Source organism: Chelmon rostratus, chromosome 15 (assembly GCF_017976325.1).
Source record: "Chelmon rostratus isolate fCheRos1 chromosome 15, fCheRos1.pri, whole genome shotgun sequence".
NCBI lineage: Eukaryota > Metazoa > Chordata > Actinopteri > Chaetodontiformes > Chaetodontidae > Chelmon > Chelmon rostratus.
In genome coordinates this window covers 12621733-12638949 of record NC_055672.1, presented here as the reverse complement: position 1 = coordinate 12638949, position 17217 = coordinate 12621733, and positions in this window count along the sequence as shown.

Here is a 17217-nt window from a genome sequence, read left to right as displayed (position 1 = left end):
ACTCCTTTGAAAACGAGGCCTTGGATGGCTTTGGAAGGAGTCTGTCCTGCGAGCACTCACACACACACACACACACACACGAGTTCACATGGGTCCCTCTCTCATTACTCAGCATAAGGCTTTCACGCTTGACCTGCTTTTTAACTTTCTGATCTGGATTAGCGGCAGATAATTTAGAGAGGAGAGGAGCGGGGAATGTGCGTCTGCTTGAGCTGAAGGGCTTACAGGTAGTGCACTGCTATCATTCAGCAGTCAAACTGAAGACAGAGTTGACACAGCTGCCTCTGAGGATTGCCACTGCTGTTTCTCCGAGAGACTGAGCGCGATGGAGAGGCACAAAGAGAGGCAGTGAGAGAGAGAGAGAGAGAGAATCCTTTACGGACAAGAGCGAATGGAAAATATATTTAAAGAAAATGTCCCCATTTCGCCGATTCGGAGCTCTCCGAGCACCTGAGTTCCAGAGGTCTGCAATTGACTCGTTAAAGAGACTGCCAAGTTAGCAGAGTGCCACCTCGCTTGGGAGAAAAGAGGATGTGGGGGGGGGGTAGGGAGTTGCAGGCGGGTGAGGGGGCTCAGTGATAAATCCATTTACATCCTCCCCTGTTTTATTTGCTCCCATGGACTCTGCTCGCGTCTCCCCATTCAGTCTTGTTTACCTGGTAAGCCGAGTGTGACTAAAGAAAATTCCCACAGCCTGAGGTGGGATTGGAGGTGGAGGAGGATGTGGGGCAGGAGGGGAGGGTTAAGGTAGGCTGTAAGGAGACCGAGGAAGGGTGGGTAGGGAGAGGGGGTGACGTAGGGCACAGAATTACTTAAAGCTGTAAGCTGTAACCCACCTTCCTTCTCCCAGCCCCCCATGGCTTAATTATCATGTGCAGCCTAGTGGAGATGAAATAACGGAGACTCTCACACGAACACCCACACACCCGCGCAGGGAGGATCGGAGCACTCCTTTTACATACACACACGGAGGCAGACACACAAATGCACAAATAGGAGGAGAGACAACATGGTCTGCTTTTAATCGAAGCTAATCGGCAAGGAAAATAAACATGCTGGCATGGCAGACATCTATCTTTGGCTGAGGCTGAGGCTGCTAGATAAGGAGGAACAGGCCTCACAGACATGTGTTCTTCTCTTTAAAACACCGCCTGCTCCTCGTTGGCAGAATTAAGCTTTAATATGGGTCTTAGGGGGAAGCCTCTCCAAGGTGAAAAGGTGAAATTATGGGATGGATTTTTCCGAGACACATCAATCATCTTTAACTCGGTTCTATTTGTTGGGGTCGCAGCTGCCCTTCTTTACGGGCCTCGCTCGCGAGAAAATCCAAAGTGAGAGGAGCTCTAAAAGGCATTACTCAGACCGTCTGCAACTGATCTGTCAAAGTTGCCACATTGCTTCGCATGAATCTTTAATTAGCCAAGAAAAGCCGTGTGAAGAGGGGAGTAGCGCAGTTCTTTTCATAGCACTTCGTCTTCCGCGTCACTTCGGCACAGTCGTTGATCAACAGCGGCAAAATAAAAACAGTTCTCTCCCGCTCTGAATATATCATCGAGTCTGTGGAGGGAGAACAGCCGGGATAAAGGAAAACAGAAAAAAGGCTCTGAGAGTGGGGGATCTGTGAAAGCAAACATTACTTTTGGTAAAATCTATATGTTTATCACTTGTGTTTTGGGACAAAATTGCATTAAGGAAGTGGAGTAATAGAGAGGAAGACAGAGAACAAAGAGAGATGTTGGGCATAGAGGAAAGGAATGGAGGAGCGGGGACGAGAATCAGTCATGGGGTAATCGTTCTATCAGTGGCCAGAGTAATGAATCCAATTTCCCAAGCAGCTCCACTGTCATTTAGTAGCTGTGGAATGCAGATTCATGGCCCCCGCACATTAAAAGACATTGTGGGACAGACATTCATACAGTCACAGCCTATATTGAATTTCCCTGATCTGATGCTGTGAGAGGAACAAGTACATTTCTGAACCATCTCTGTGCCACTGAATCCCGTCTGAACAGAATTTTGGCTTTATTGCTCACTGCGAGGCAAAGTGACAAACAATGCAAACCTCAGACATTAAACCATTTCCTATGCACAGTGGGGCTATACAGAACCAAGACTGAGTCATAAAGTCTCGTTTCAGGAAAAAGGGTTCAAATCACAAAATCCACAGATCCCCGGGTTCACGAACTTTAATGGTTTACTGCATTTCTGCTCCAAAAATTTTAATTGTCTAACCAACTGCAAACACATGCTGCAAAAAGAGGGGGAAAAAAAAACATCTTCACTCCTCATCTGATGGCTTTGATGTTTGACCACAGAATCCTGACCGTTTTGTCAACTGTCGGAGGCTGTGGAGCAGCAGGAAAGCAGACACACACACACACACACACTCAGCCAGGGCCGGGGCTAATTTGCGAGGATCACTGCACTGACCCTGACCAGATAAGGTGCCAGTCGACAAAACTTCCTTCATTTCCTCTTGTTGTTGCAGTATGGGAGCAGAGGCAGCCACCAAACAGCTTAAGGACAGCGGGGCTAAAAGGTGAAAGCCACGTTCGGCTGAACTTCAGGCTTGATCAAAAGGAATGCGACCCGGGCTTGAGGAGGCAGCAGAGCTTATCGGCCCGGCAGCCAGGCTTTGGAGGAGAAGATCCCAGGCACCAGATAGCTTCAGGTAAAGCCATGTTTTCCCAGGAATGAAGTAAATGCAATCCATTTCTTTGTTCTTTTTTCTCTTTTTCATTCTCCCTTAACCTCAGCTGAAGCGGCTCACTCCGAAATGGATGCAAATCAAATGATCTGACCGCCGCCGTGAGTTCGCACAGTTTGACGTTACTACGTCGGATGCTTAAAATTGAATTATTTCTGCATATGTGAGAGTTTTATCGGCTTAAGTAGTGTAGGTGTTATCGGAATGCATCCGTGTTTACATCTGTAAGTGTCCCCACCGCAGTGTCTACTGCATCTGTGCTAATGTATCATTCATGATTTTAATTGCTAGTAATTAACTTGGGCCCAATTAGCAAGAGAGATAATCAATACTTGTTGATCAACACGCAGGTGCATTTTCTTTGGTGCGAGAGGAAGCACATTTGTGGGCTTATGTGCATGTGAAGAGGGAAGCCTGCTTACTGCAGAATAAGAGGTAATTTAATCACTTTGACTTGCTTCTATATGGGACACTTTCCTCCTAACAGATTATATATCGAACTCTTCTCTCTCTTTGCTTCTCTAACCCATGTTTACTCCACAGCACCGTGCAATTATCTGCTGACTAAAGATTGCATAGGCACCAGGCTGACAAAACAGGGCACGCTCACGCCCATGCTGATGTCAGTCAGTAAAGATGGCTAAACCAGCGTGCGCACATGACAGGAGGGAAGCGATTGGAGAGAAATTGAAAGCGAGGGAAAGGAGATGGAGGTACAGGAAGGTAAGACGGGAATACTGCTGAGTCTGAGCTTTTGTCCGGGATGCAAAATGGAATGAATGAGGGATGAAGGAAGTTTAAAAAAAGAAAATCATTGGAAGTCCTCCCCCGGCTTGGCCCACTAACCACACAGTCTTCCAGTGCTTCGCTGAGCTGTGATCAATATTGACGTTGTCATTAAGCAGCTCTCTGGTAATGAGGGTGGAGAAGGGGGTCCTGGGAGAGACATTAGACCTGCACGCCATGTGTCTCACATGCATGTTCAGCCCACTAAGCATCCACGATAAAAGTGTTTGGCACTTTGCGAAGTTTCACACTTTTTAAATTACAATCAACGCGCAGCTCGTAATTATAGCTTTGACTTGATGAAGCATTCCACGGTGTTTTCAACCCTGTGTAAACACAGATCGCATGCAAACACAGAGAGATGTCAGCGCTGCGATGGTGAGTTTGGAACAATTTCAACCACATGACAGAGGGCGGGAGAGCGAGTGGTCTGTCACTGAGTGCGCAGGGGTCGGGAGAGTGTGAAACTCATCCCTCAGTGGGCCTCACTAATAGCCATGCAAACACACATTTAGCTGTGACACTGAAATCCAAGGGCTCAAAACCGTCCATCATTGCTTCTAAGAAGAAAGAGCCTCAAGCTGAAAAGACACATAAAGAGAGACACAATGAACAAAGTAGAGCAAGGGCTGACGGATCTATTTGGAGTCCGTGGCGCTGGCGCAACAGATAAACTGCGTGACGTCACAGAACGGGATCACGCACAAAAGTGGATGGCAATTTGGGTTTGTGTGTTTCGCCCCGGCCCACCCCGTCTCTGTCTGAGTCTGGGTAAACACCGCCGCTGCTCGGCTCAAGCGGCAGCAGCTGTGGCAGCCCATGGCCACTGAAAGCTAAGTTAGCTGTGACGCGTGATAGGTTGATGACAGGCAGCCAGAGCACACAGACAAGCTCAGGGACTTTAAGACTCTGTAGCCATCTGCAAAACTGCACAGAGCCAACCGTGTGATTCTCCGGATGATTCAGACAAAATGCTCAGCTGTGACCACAAAGGATATTTTGCTTGTCATTGCCAAGTATGTATATGATCTACGACAACAAAGTGGAAACTGTACAAACGAGCCAAGTGAGAGTATATAAACAGCTCATTAATCATGTGCTTTATGAAGAGTCACTTCAGATAACAAGCCGGTGCCAATGCTCAGGCAATCCAAAAGCAATGAATATCCTAATAAAATGACATACGCGCTGCAACTTTACAAACTGTGCTGTCCAAGTTCGCGCCTGGAGATGTGTCAGATGTTTGCTGAGCGGAGGAGCAGTGTGAAGCCTTTATTCAGCGCAATCATAATATCCACTGTTTGTCCCACAAAGAGAGCTGTTTGTGTCTTTATCTCTCACATGCACCACTGGACAATGCAGGATTTTTTTTTTTTTTTTATGCGCACTCACATTGGGGATGGTGCTAAAAAATGTGTGGCTGATTTCTTTAAAGTGGCAACTACACGGCACATGTCTGAAGGATCAAATGCTCTGTTTACTGCTTGCCTGTGTTGCCTCTGGGCAAGAAGAGAAACAGCCTCCTCCTCATTAACACAGGCCACTTGGTGGTGTGTCTCGCTACCAGACAGTTGTCTCAGCCGCTTCTGACAGATCCGACGCTTCTTTGCATTTGATGTTTCTTAGGATGGAGGACACGATGAGTTTTTCATGTATGGTATAGTAGTAGCCCATGTGTCTTCTTTAGATTGTTCACCCTGCTCCTGCCTGAAATATTGCCAGTAGATTACAGCCTAGCAAGAATGACAGCGGCTGCATTTCATACAAATGCTGTGAATACATAATGCATAGCATTGTCTGCATGAACCCTTTCACATGCTAATGCCAACCTTTCTGCAGATGTCTCAGAGGTATGTGCCGGTGACTGTGGAGTGGCAGAGAGGGGGTGAAAATATAAAAAAAAAGGAATGAAAAACAGAATCAAATGCACAGAAAAATCATCAGCATCCTGGCTTCCATCACTCACATATAATCAACCATGAGGGGAAAAAAGCATGTTCGAAAATAATTCACCTTCATGTGGCGAGGGAGGAGAGGAGAGGGGCCTTCCGAAAGGTGGTTCCAACTTGGCGCTGCAGGCAGCCAGCTCCACGATCACTGGAACTTTCCAGAAAATCACCAGAAAGCCTCAGAAGTTATTTACAGCCACGCAGAGCCGAATCCAGACAGAAGTCCTATACCGAATGTATGGCAGAGTCATCAGGATCTGTGATTAACATGTCTGAAAGTATAACCGCCACGAAAGGAAGTGCTCTCGGCAGCATTCGGGCCAGGCACTAAATCCTGACCCAGTTAATTGTATGGTGGTACGGTAAAGGCTAAATGCTGCAGAGAGATGAATGAAATGCTCATTTAGCGTTTTTACAGAAAGTTCCCACACATAATTATGTTTCATTGTTTTCTGCATCCAGAGCAGGGGTGGTTAATGAGTTCAGACACTAATACTGGATTTAACAGCAAATAGCTGAAAACTGCTTATTAAAGGCACTGACAGTTAACCCTCTCCGTTATATAAGAAATATATAATGAATCATAAATTGAGCTCAAATGCCAGAGCACTTATGGGTGTTAATCAATATATTCTCTGAATTACCGCGGCACTGAACAGGGTCGTGCTCGTTGGTTTAGAATCGTGCTGGACTATTTGCTGGGGGTGGTGGGGTGTGCCTCATATGTTCACCCTTTTAGCTGTGTTTTCTTTCCTTCTTTTGTTACTCACACAAGGCTTGAGGTGAATTGTGGCTTCCACTGTTGACAGGGCCCCAGTGACCTTCCTCCCCAGTGACGGCCAGAGACACTGGACAGGCTACCAAGATCGGGGTCCGTGTTTACCAGGCCTTTCAGAGCGGGGCTGCGGATCTGAGATCAGTAATCAGTTCCAATTCTCTGCAGGTGCCAGTTCCCAGTGTGGTGACACAGAGCTGATCTCAGGCCAGAAATCCCCGCTTGACACCGGTTTAGGTCTCTGGTCTCAGGTTTCTCTGGTGCTGGTGTGCATTTGCTGTCCTTCCTCACTGTTGACTTTCCAGCCTGCTGCTATGTCTAAATAAACACTGGCTGGGTTTAGGCTAGCTCGCCCTTCTATCCTGTCACTACTCTTCACCCTTATCTGATGCAAGGCACAGAGACTGGACTATGTGGCAAATCCCCACCTCACACACACACACAAACACACACACACACACACACTCCTCCCCCTTCATGTCAATGCACAAAGCTCTCAACAATTAAGGTCATTTTCTAAAATGTTTTTGTGCCATTCTCAAATGGACATTTAAAAAAATAATTCAAATAAGTTTTCCGGAGTAACCCCTGCACTTTGACTTTAAACCCCCAGACTCACAACTAATGGAAAATGGATATCTCCCCCAGAGAACTATTCAGGGTAATTATGTTATTCAATAAAAAAGGTTCAACAAATTACTTATAGTATGGATAACTGGACACAGACATTACATTTTTGTTTCATATCATACACAAGACCATTATCTGGCCTTGACCAAAACAATGGAAAATTGGATCTGTGCTGTTATTGATTTAAAATGAATTGTAAAAGGAATTATTGATTGTTTGCAAACATGCCGATAAAGTTACTAAGGACAAATATTACCCTGTAAATTTTTCAATAATGGGGAGTGTGTCTTAGCAAATAATTTATTTAGCAACTGAGGGGTGGCGAGAGAAGAGGGGAGGGAGAGGGAAAGGAAAGAAGGTGAGAATGGGAGGGCAAAATGGGTGATCTCAGAGGAATCCTCCATTGGCTACAACCAGAGGTTCTAACACACATTTTAGTGACCTATTAAGAGCATTATGGGCCCCTCGTCCACATCGGCCCTCAGCCCTGGTAATCTGGCCTATCCTCTTAAAAGTGGAATTGATTGAAAGAATTGATCTTTTCTGGGTTGGCAGACGCAGCCCCAATAATTACCTCACGTAAATCTCTGCAATCACGTATGAAATGTCAGGATCTTCTGCTCACCGTCCGTCTGTCAGCTGCTCCTTCTCGGTAGCTGTTTGCAGGCTCAGACGACACTTACTCTGCGGAGGAAAAAAGGGGGACTGGGTTATCAGAAACACTCCAGACCAGCTATCCTACAGCTACAGATTGTCCAGATTAAAAAAAATAAAATAAATAAAACACATAAAACATCTCAAACAGCATTTTCTGCTAAGAAGAAATACATGATGTTTTGTACGTGTTACAAAGTATAGAACAGATTTAATTGAACTAAGTATGTTAACCACAAACAGATGTTGACATCAAATGATTGAATTGTGGATGCTGCAAACGTGTAGCCATGTCTTCTAAATTTGCACCTGTGGGTGTAATAATTTAAGGTGGCGATCCTGTCTGGGAATATCATCAGATAAATCTCCGTATCTACATTTAGATACATCTCTTATCTGTCTGTGGGTAAACTCATTAAAGCAGGTTAGGGTATGCATGATGACAAGCTTAGCATGCATGCACATGATTGTAAACCACCGGCTAACAAGCCGTCCAGCCACCTCTGATTGAAAGTTATTCATAAGACTCCTCTCTTGACTAAACAGGCAGCGAGTATGCACAGGCAGCCGCAGAGCCCTAAAAAGCAGCTGCGAAGATGGGAGGGTGCGGGATTAGGGCCTGAGCCTTACTCAGATGGGGCATTTCCATGACAGTGAGCTGCGCCACGGCTTAACAGCCCGCCCCTGTTTATGCTTTTTGGAGGAGAAGCCGGATTCCCTCCCCGTGACAGATGGCCTTTCAGCCACAAAGTGCTGTGTTTAGACTTAGCTTGCTCTGGGGCAAGACAGCAAAGCTCTGATGACACAGCATTCGGCAAACAACTCCCAGATGCAGAAGTGGTGGCCGCAGAAAGCACAGAGAACTGGCTGACCCACCAAGCAAGTAACCAAATGACCAGAGAGTCTGCTCAGCTTCAAGCAAATCTGTCAGTGAGGGGGGAGGCGAAACAAGGGACACCAGAGATAATGATGGGGCTTAGAAACCGAAGAAGTGGCTTGGCTTGAAGATACATGACACAACTCAATTTAGATTCGACCCAATCCAATCGAGAGCGTTTGCTTACTTCAGTCCAAATGCCCCCAACTGAATCAATACGCCCCGAAAACAAGAAAGCATCAGTTCTGCTTTTAATTAAGAGGGTTGTTAAATTTGGTCAGTCGAAGTGTAAAGAGATTTCTTTATAGGCAGCCAGAGCAAAGCAGAAGATTTTGCATTGGAGGGTAAACAGTGAGTGAAAAGGACCAGCTGCTGGAGAGAATTAGCCCAGTCTCATCTGATCCAACACAAACCTAGTGCTGCTTACTCTCAGAAAAAAATCTGGCCTGACCCAGTCTGACCCCTCATACAAAGCCAGAGAGGCCCTGGAGGCAGTGAATTAATTGCAGCCCACTAAGCCTGATACACCATATCTTAAATAGGAATGAGTTGCAGGCTCAGAAGTGCCGTAGCCTCGACTATAAAAGGCCTAAAAGGGGACTTCTGTTCAAATTGTGCACAGTAAACAAAAACAAACACTCTGGGAATGCTTGTGCTCATCAGACTGACCCTAAAAAAAGCAAAGCCCGGTTAGTTCACAAGGTTGTACATGCAGGCTTTGACACTCACCGGCACACAGGTACAAGAACATGGATAACAGAGCAGCCTCGGTAAACAACACAAGCCTCAAGCAGCAAGCAACAGAGGAAAACTTCCTCGAGTTCCTCTCCCCTATACATCTCACACGTCTCGGGGAAAACAGCTGATGAAAAATACCATCCTCTCACATCTCGTCACGCTGAAATCATTTAGAGAGTGGAGGCGTTATTCACTGTGTTTACCCTGGCTGCTCACTCTTCAAACAAACACTGTTGGAGCCACCTAAATTGGCCTCTCGCACCATATAGATTTCCCATCACAGGCCAGCGTCTAAAGAAGACACAGAGTGGAGAGCGAGAGGAGAGGAGAAGCAGAGCATTCGCCAGTCTGATCACTGACCCTATTGTCTTCCTCAAATAAAATACATACCAGATTAATAGGCCCAATAACACAGAGAGATGGCTCATTGCAATGGGGATGGGTGCCTTATCACTCCAATCACTGACTCGGCTGCTTTTTGTTTTCTAGGACGAGTGAAATTAAATGTAAACAGAGGATTTCACCTGACGGCAACATTACCTCTATTCAAAACCCAATGAAGACAGTTCATTAGGTATGGTGTGCAGCATTTAGCCGGGTGCCACAGGACGAGGGTCTTCTTGAATCGTGAACATAGATAGTCATGTAATGGTCCAGGCAGCACGGGAAACAAGAAATCTCATGTCTGGGGGCTTCTGACGTCAGTGGATCAATAGCGCCTGACGAGGAATTTTAAAAGATACTATCAGTCTGACTGCTGGTGGCAATAAACTGAAGATTAACCTTTACGTCCCTCCCAGTCCCGGGAAGTACCCTGAAGGGCATGCTCCACTGTTTACTAATCAAAAAAAAAGTTGCTTTTTCGATACCACAGGACCAGGGAATCGCTTAGTGGCTTTGCACCAGACCCTGAAAGTTATTGACTTCTTCCCCTACCTATGTGAGCATCATAAATGTGAAAGATGAACACTCCGCAGCCAAGTATTATATATCACTGGCAACCGCTTCGGAGTTGTGTACAGACACGGCTCGGTTTATTAAAAATAAACACCATATGTTATTGCTATGCTGCAGTGCAAATGCAATAATTCCTGTTGCCGTGCATAGAAACACAGAGAATGTAATCACATGACAAGAGAACGATGGGATTGTTGTTTGGGAGAGTCTGCCTGGCTGGCTGCATGGCTGTGTCCTTTGTGAGCCACGGGGAAACAAGAGCTCTTTTTCTGCTCCAGAAGCATGATCCTCTTTCACCCCGCACCTTTGAGCTGGGAGCCAAGGTTTTGAATGGCTGTGACCTCTGTGGCCTCCGCTGGCCCCCACTGGCCTCCAACCCTCCAGCTGTTCATCCTTCCAGTCCAGCACACTGCCCAGTCCCCCCCAGTTCGCAGAGGCAAGAGGAGCAGCACCCCTCTGGGCCTAAGAACTGACCCCCAGGCGAAGGCCACAGCACCACAGGCATAATACCGGAGTTCCCACATGAGCGCTGGAGCATGGCGAGGGGAAAGATAGAAAGTCGGGAAAATTAACTGGGGTATGTGAGGGTGAGGTTTTGAAGAGAGCAAGGAAAAAAATAAATGAAGCGGAGGGGCGGGAGATGGATGTTCCTCACGTAGGGCAGGGAATCGGAAAAGAGAAGAGATATATGAGGGATAAATGAAAAGAGTGAGGGGAGAGTTAGAAAGAGAAAAAACAGGGCGAGGGTACACGGAGCGCGAGGGAAGCGTGGTCAGACGAAGTAAGCGGCGACAAGGCAATAAGATGGTGCTGCACAGACGCAGACAGACGCCAAGGTGCAATAGAAGAGCTTGCTTCCCCTTCTGCATGGCTGGCTCCGATGACAGGACAGTATTCCCTCAGCACCAGCCGCTAACTGGATGATAGCACCAATCTCTCTCCTCTCGCTACCCTCCTCGCTTCCTGCCTGTGCCTGTCTCGCTGTCATTAATTTTGTCTTCCTTACTTTCTTTCTTCCTCGCTTTATTTCTTCCCTGGTTTCCTTAGCTTCCTTCTCCCCCGCCGAAGTCACATCCAGCCAACCCTAAACAGACAGCACAGCGGCCATCTAAAGCAAACATTAGCCTATAGCTTTGTTTGTTTACCTGTGAAAAATCACCGCCTCCGGCCTATCTCTCATTAGAGCAGCCAAACAAAGACAACAGCAACTTGAGAACGCTTTAAAAATGCCTATAATATGATGATGGGGGGGTGTGGGAGTGGAGGGGGGTTGGGTTTTGTGCACTCGTGCAGGGAGGGCGGATGGAAATCGCCTCTGTACAGGATGAAAGCCTCTGAGGACTATCCATTGACTATGAAATTTGATGATCCTCCTTCACCTTCAGACACAGAGAGAGTTCAGCTTAACATTGCCCTGGGCACTAAACCTTGGAGCCTGCAGTGTGAAAGGACTCCAGAGTGTGTGGTTATAAACTGCCATGTTTTTTTTTCTATTTTTTTTTTCTCATAAGAAACACCTGCCTCATTCTTCTTCCCTTTACATCGTACAAAGAATATTTCTAAATTGCATTCTGTCTGTCACAAACTCCATGAGGGGATGGATGAGTCATAGAAGTTGTGAGCGTATATTTCCATACATTTCGCTGAGGCTCATAACAGAGTGATTCACTAGTTTTCTCATTGAAGAGGAGCGTATTTGAATATGAATGTGTGCGTGTGTGAAATTGTGTCGTGTATGGCCGTGCATACGGTTCGTATGTCTGTGAGTGGCGTTTGTGCACGTGTGTTTGCGATTTGTGTGTATCAGCACACATGCGCCTGGATGGTTGGCGGGGTGTTGGCAGGGTTGTGGTACCCTGCTGGGATCAACCCTGCCCAAGCAGCCTGGTGGAGGGGACAAGCTGTGGCATGTACACCCACACACACACACACACACACACATAGAGCAGCTGCTCCTTCTGCAGCTGCCGCTGTCGCCCAACCCAGAACTCCCCGTTCCAAAGGAGGGTGAGAGGGGAGGGGGTCGGTGGAGCAAAAGAAAGGGCGCGGGAGGGAGAAGGAGGAGTGAAGGAAAAGTGGGAAGAGTAGCAGAAATGGGGAAGGAGAGAGAGCTGACAAAATAAATTGGAAAGATATGAGGAAGAGGTGAGAAATGGGAAGGAGGAAGGTAATGGAAGTGAGAGGGGAAGAAAAGAGCAAAAGAAAAAAAAACAGGAAAAAGAGCAGAGAGCGAACTGGGGAGATACCTGAGACACTCACACTCAGAGTGATCACACACTCAAACACACACCGATATCCTCTCACCTATTAACAGGTGAAAAAATATCCACTATCACCTCCACTGCAAGGCCACAGCAGGCATGTAACTGCAGGTTTGCCATTAGAAGAAAATTTACCATTTCAAACAATCATCTGGTAAACAGTCTGCGCAATCTAACGAAATCAGTAAACCTCAGATTTCAAGTCATATGAAGCACACTGACCATAAAATTTCCGCAGGTTAAGCACAGATTAAACTAAATCCTGGCCTATATTCCCTGCGATGGAGAGCCTCCATTGAAGATAACACATTACTCTTCAACTAAGCTTAATCTGTGTCTGGGAAATCAAACACCCCCTACACACTCTGTGTGACAACTACCAATCCTTTCACTTGGGTCTGAGACAGCGTCCGTGTTGCTCCACTTTCGAGTCACAGGGGTCGATAGGACAACTCCAATCAATACCTGAAATTTGGACGTTAATCCATGATTGCCTATCAATAAATTGCTTTTGTCTCTGCCAGGAATGTTTTGAATTTTAAAATAACTCCACTCTCGTCTCCCCCCACCTTCAGAAGAGTCTGGCTTAGAGGGGAACTCAGTGTGTTGGTTTGTCAAAGGCTGCCACCAGGCTTCAGAGCAGATAGCGAAGAAGAGGTTGGCTATGGAGGAGGGGCGGGGGGCACATCGAACGCGTCCAATTAGCAAAGTAATTAGTTAATTAACATAGAGGACCCCGAAGGCCTTGCTAAGCAGCCTTATATAGACCTCCTCCAAACCAACCAGCAGACCTTGAAGGCAATACTAGGCAGCGCAGTATAGACAGAGCAGCTAACCAGCCTACACCATCATCTGTCACACACACCCATTCTCTGGAATGCCCTCCACATGTCAGCTTTGCATTCAGTGTCAGTGGCATATTTTGTATTCACACACAGGCAGAGAATCTGTACATTCAGTATGACTGTGACATGTGCTGTCAGCGCATTTGGCTCGCCGTCGGCCGGCCTCCTGCTGCTGAAAGCCACAATAACACATGGATGCAGGCTTTCTTTCCGCGACACACCAGCTTTAGCTAGTGATGATGTCATATCCTCTCCCGCAGCAAATGACAATTCTGTGATTATGCATATTTCAGCGCATCCAACAGTACAAATCCCGCCCACCCAGTGAGCAGTGTTTCATAGCTGCATCAGCTTTATCAGCTTTTACAGTGACAACACCTGATGTAGCTTTATTACTCTTAACCTTATAAAGATCCAAGCAATCAGCTGCTCTGTGTTTGCAGCAAGAGGAAAAAGGAGATGAGAGAGAGAGAGAGAGAGAGTTAAAAGACAGTCTGCCCTGCATCGCTTCATAGCCACAGGCAGTTGCACAGCACAGGAGAAATGTGCTTACATCATCACATGCGGTCCAGGCATCCTGCAGAGGGCACTGCTAATAGCAGAAACGCAGAGCGGAGGAGGCAAGCAAGCAACCCAGGGGAAACTCGGCGAGGCGCTCCCACGCAACTAGGATTTCTGACATTCTTGGCAGCCTTTCAGAGAGGTCAGTCCTAAAGTATTCGAGCAGAGCTAACCTTCAAGAGGGACCATGTTCCAGCAAGCCGAGACCAGAGGCTTAGTTCATCACTAATTAAAGTCTGTACGGGGTGCAGGGATGAATCTTTCTCCAAGAATCTCTAACCCCGCTATCCAGAGTAATAGCCCTATGATTTGGACAAGATGTTTTGCCCTAGCAGGCGCTGGGTGATATCATGGCAAATGGATTGCTTGTTTGAATATTTTCTTCCCTCTAAGTGCAACCGGGGAGAGAGAGAGAGAGAGAGAGGGAGAGATCCTGCACCAGTCTCCACACTGTGACCCAGATAAGGTCCTCGCCATACACGTTGAGCGCCTCTTACATGTAACATGTGAGTTGTGGATGTTCGGCACATGCAACAGGGCAGAAAGCGTCATGCTGCATTCAGGCTCACGGCGGCCCGAGCGCAAGTCTATTCCAAGGATTACGCAGTCAATCACTCTCCTTGATTATACGTTCAAGCGTGCCAAAGTGGGAATCACAAGTTACCAGCATAAACACAGCAAACTTCAGTCCCTTTGTTTCCCAACTGTTCTAATCTAGTCTACAGGCACGACTGCGATGGCACACAGCTGCCTCGTTCAAAGTATCAGACCCATCTCGACCACAGCAACATTTTTCCAGGTGTAATAACAGATAGGATCACGTAGCAAATGCCTGAGCAAAAGACGAGAGCTATGAGCACTCTGAAACCAAGAACATTCTTCTCGTGACTCCTTTTAACCACCGTTGCAGCTGAGTCTTGCTTGTTTGTGTGCGTTTGTGCGCGAAGTGTGTGTCTTGTCAGGTTGCAGGAGCGTGGGTACCCAGCTGCAGAGCTCTTCTGGATGCTGATTGGAAGTGAGTGTTGAGCGCTCAGGACAATTATGGAATCATTACCACCGCCACGCCAGAGGCAAAATATGAACACCGTGCCATTTGTCAACCGACTACAGCTTTCTAATCAAGCTCACATGTGTTTGTATGTTCGTCTTAGTGTGTGTGTGTGTGTGTGTGAGCGCACGCTCGCACAAGTAAGCTTTGGCATGTTGGCAGAGGAGCTGGAATGTCACCCTGTATGTGTGTGTGCGCATGTTTGTGGGGGGTAATGGATGAGTCAAGAACCCTGCCCAATACTTCATGTCTGTATATTTGTGTAAATGTGTGGTGGCATCCAAAAGGACGGCAGCACATGTGTGTGCGTGGTGGAGGGTGAGGAATGCCCTGCCCGAGTGCAACTGTCTAAACATGTCCCCCGTCAGCTGTCTGTCCGCTCCCCTCACGGAGAAATAACTTAGCATGAATTTGTTTTTTTCACCGCACCCCACACTATCATCTCACATCGGTTGCTGAGAGGTTGTACGCGGGAATGTTCCTCTGTGACCTCTTTTAAACTGGAAAAGTGTCTGTCAAGTGTGCGAACAAACTGGTGTGGGAGGATGAGAATGGAGGAGCGAGGGTTGGGGGGGGACTAAAAGAAAACACCTCGCACTCCTCTTCAATCAGTCTTTTTTTTTTCCCTTCTGCCTACAGGAAGCACCTGTAATCCATCTCCCCGTTCTGGGATCGGTGTGGCAACGAGTGGCATAAATGTTTTAGGAAGATTTAATTAATTGATTCAATGAGTGATAATAGCAGGCAGTGTTTATCACAGGTGCATTCGCTTTCATGGCTGGGAAGAGCCAACGGCAAAGTCGGGGCATTGTGCAACTCCGGCGCTCCAAAAGCCGCGCCAACAGTAAAAATGTATGATCAACAGTCAGAAAAGTGGAATAATACTTCCTTTTGCTCTGGCAGAGTATATTTGGTTAACTGCACTCTATCTACCCACTCTCTCTCGCTCTCCCTCTCTGACTAACTACGATGAAGTGGCAGCGTTCTCAGGCTTGTGTATGCATCAAGTCAGTCACTGAGATATGAGCGCTGTAAGTGCACGAGGGATTAGCGGTTCCAACATTGATCACTGATAAGCTACAAAAAGTGGTCATGCATCTTGTCACTGTCTCTACTATGTTCTTCCTCTCAGCACTAAGACCGTTTCTGTATGTTAAACAATACAAAAAAAGACACATCGCCTGCCCTGATGAAATCCCTGTTTGAAAGAGCTTGCTCAGACCCCCCCCACCCCACCCCCCAGACAAAAACAAGCCATTACTATTAGTCAAAAGAGATCAAAGACATACCCCAGCTGAACACAGTGTTTGGGATTGCTGCGCCTGACAGCCATCTGCACTGGTAAGACAAGAACAAGCATTACACATTGATAGCAAAGGAGGTCCAAGTTTTTTCTCAGTGTCAGATTTGATGAATTTGTACACTCTGCTCGGAGGGCAGAAGTGTGTGCAGGAAAAGTTTGAAATGAAGGAAGAGGAGGAATGAAGAAGTGGAGCTAATAGAAAGTTTAGAAGGAGATGAGAGGAAAATGAAAAGGGAAAGAGGAGGAAAGAAGGGTGGAGGCCTAGTGGGGCGAGTTTAGATAGAGGATTGGTGAGAGAGACAAGAGGGAAAACTGTAAGACTGCCCGTCCCTCAGTGAGACAAATTGGCACAGAGTTCAGAGTAAGCAAACTTCTTCATCTCAAAGCCTGTGGAGCAATGGATGCCCAGGACAAATCAACACGTTTCACAGTTTGCCTGCATAAAACGCAAATACCATCAGCTTCAAAAACTACGATCTTCCCTGGAGCATATGAGCAGGGGTTTGCTCCTCTGGGTTTACTGAATTGGTCTGTGGATCGATCGCAAAAACAGCATTTCAAAGGGTTTGAGGAACTATGAGGTCTTTCTCTTTCCCAGACTTCAACAAAACAGACTCCAACATAGACAGCCCTGCAGACACTTGTGGCTGCGGGGTCCCAGAAGGCTTAAAGATGTCTCTTGTCTTCTCACCACTGCTCATAAGCGCTCGGTGAAAACAGCAGTATATCAGTCTCGTTCTGTGCACCCAAAAACGAGGCTGAGGAAGTTCGAAGTAAACAGAGAAAAAAGGAAAGAGAACGATGGGAGCTAAGATAAAAAAAGGCTTGGACTCCAGCCCAACTCCAGAGAGAAAGACTCAGATGATGTGGAGGAAGGCTGCCATATGTGCGTTGGTCACACTGACCAAGCTTGAACCTACATGCTGCAGCTTAGTTGGGACATGTGTTTTGGCTATCAGAGCCATTAAAATCCCATTACATAGTGCAACAACAGAGATTGTAAGTCTTTCTGCGACTTTAAGAATCATCTATCACGTAAATTTACCATGAATGATGTATCTACATGCATGAAGATGCACATGGTTTGACATTTAATGGTTCTGCTACAATTTATCAGCTTCATAAT